This window comes from Chrysochloris asiatica, unplaced genomic scaffold (assembly GCF_000296735.1).
Source record: "Chrysochloris asiatica unplaced genomic scaffold, ChrAsi1.0 scaffold00375, whole genome shotgun sequence".
Lineage (NCBI taxonomy): Eukaryota > Metazoa > Chordata > Mammalia > Afrosoricida > Chrysochloridae > Chrysochloris > Chrysochloris asiatica.
In genome coordinates this window covers 454,903-456,635 of record NW_006408893.1, presented here as the reverse complement: position 1 = coordinate 456,635, position 1,733 = coordinate 454,903, and the positions used below count along the sequence as shown (strand labels likewise).

The 1,733-nt window shown below is 45.1% G+C and overlaps 1 pseudogene; it reads left to right on the top strand.

Moving 5' to 3' along the window:
* The first annotated feature begins 174 nt into the window (after positions 1–174).
* LOC102835675 lies at positions 175–687 on the top strand (annotated as a pseudogene).
* The last annotated feature ends 1,046 nt before the right edge of the window (positions 688–1,733 follow it).

Genomic DNA, 1,733 nt, shown 5'->3' with positions numbered 1-1,733 from the left:
GAGGAAGAGACCATGACGTGGAGAGACGGAGCGGCTGGGGAATTTAGACCCAGAGAGCGAGACGGGCTGTGTGCTGACGACTGGGGGGCAGGCTTGCAGGGCCACAACTCCCAGCCCATGAAAACTCAGACTGCTAACCCTCAGATACCTCCAAAGAAGGTCTCACAGGTCCCTATGGTAATAAGTGAACCCAACATTCCAAGGTCAAGCATTGTGGATGATCATTCCTCATCCTCACTGAGACTTCCTCAGTCCCAGCCACAGAAGCACACATTAGGACTTGGTATAGGGGCCCCATGCAGCAGCAGGAACAGTGGCAGCCCAAGTGGAGACACATCCCAAAATATCACCCCCAAAAGCACCACTGTGAACACGAGGACAGAGGAATACTTGCCCATCCTGCCTAGCCGAAAATCAGAGTCAGTGCTCACTGTGGCTGCATTTGGTGTTATCAGTTTCGTTGTCATCCTGGTGGTTGTGGTGATCATCCTAGTCAGTGTGGTCAGTCTAAGATTTAAGTGTTGGAAAAACAAGGAATCTGAAGATCCCCAGAAACCAGGGAATTCAGGGATATCTGAAAGCTGCTCCACAGCCAATGGTGAGAAAGACAGCATCGCCCTTATCTCCACGAAGAATAGCAACACGAATAACAGCAAAAGATGCTCCTCAGCAGAGAAGGTTCTGTAATGAAAACCTTGGGGCCCCAGAACCCCTAGAATGATGCAGCTGCCCTGTGACTGTGAGAAGAAAGCGATGGTATTGGTAAGGTCAATGAACTACATATAAATTATTCTACTGTTTTACATCTACTCTCAGATCTAAAGGACACTAGCATTCCTCCAGATGTGAGAACAAGCTTCCAATGCAAGAGATTCTCTCCCATATGGATAGCCATTCTAGAAACAAAGTCTGTTCCACCATATTCTCAGAATCATAGGAAAGAACAAGAGTGAGGAAAATGATGAGGTGGATTGTTCTTTTCTACTTTGCATTAAAATTATTTTCTGGCAAAAAAAAAAAAAAAAAAAAAAAAACGAACCTTGGACTGCCTAAAGAAGAAACCAATCTTTGTTGGAAGAAATACCGCCAGAATGTTCCATGAAAGCCAGGAATGGCCAGACCTCATCTCTCATACTTCAGACATATTGTCAGGAGAGAAGAATCACTGGAGAAGGATATCATATTTGGTACAGTGGAGGACTGGAGAAAAAGAGGAAGATCCCAGCTAGATGGATTGGAACAGTAACAAAAGCAATGGGCTCATGCATAGCAATGATTGTGAGGTTGGCCCAGGACCAGGCAGTGTTTCATTCTGTTGTGCATAAGGTCACTATGAGTCATACAGACTCGATAGTGCCTAACAACAACAACAACATTAATTCATTTCCGTAACAGTCTTCTGCTTCCTTCCTGACCCTTTACTTTACCAAGCATGATATCCTTTACCAAGGATTGGTCTCTCCTGATAACTTGTCCAAAGTACTTGAGATGAAGTCTTACCATCCTTGCTTCTTAGGAACATTATGTTTATACTTCTTCCAAGACAAATTTGTTAGTTATTCTGGAAGTCCACAGTACTTTCAAAGGAGCTCTGGTAGCGTAGTGGTTACGAATCGGGCTGCGAACCTTAAGGTCAGCGGTTTGAAACTACCAGCCGCTCCGCGGGAGAAAGATGAGGCTTTCTACTCCCGTAAAGATTTACACCCTCGGAAACCCTGTACAGGGTCGCTATG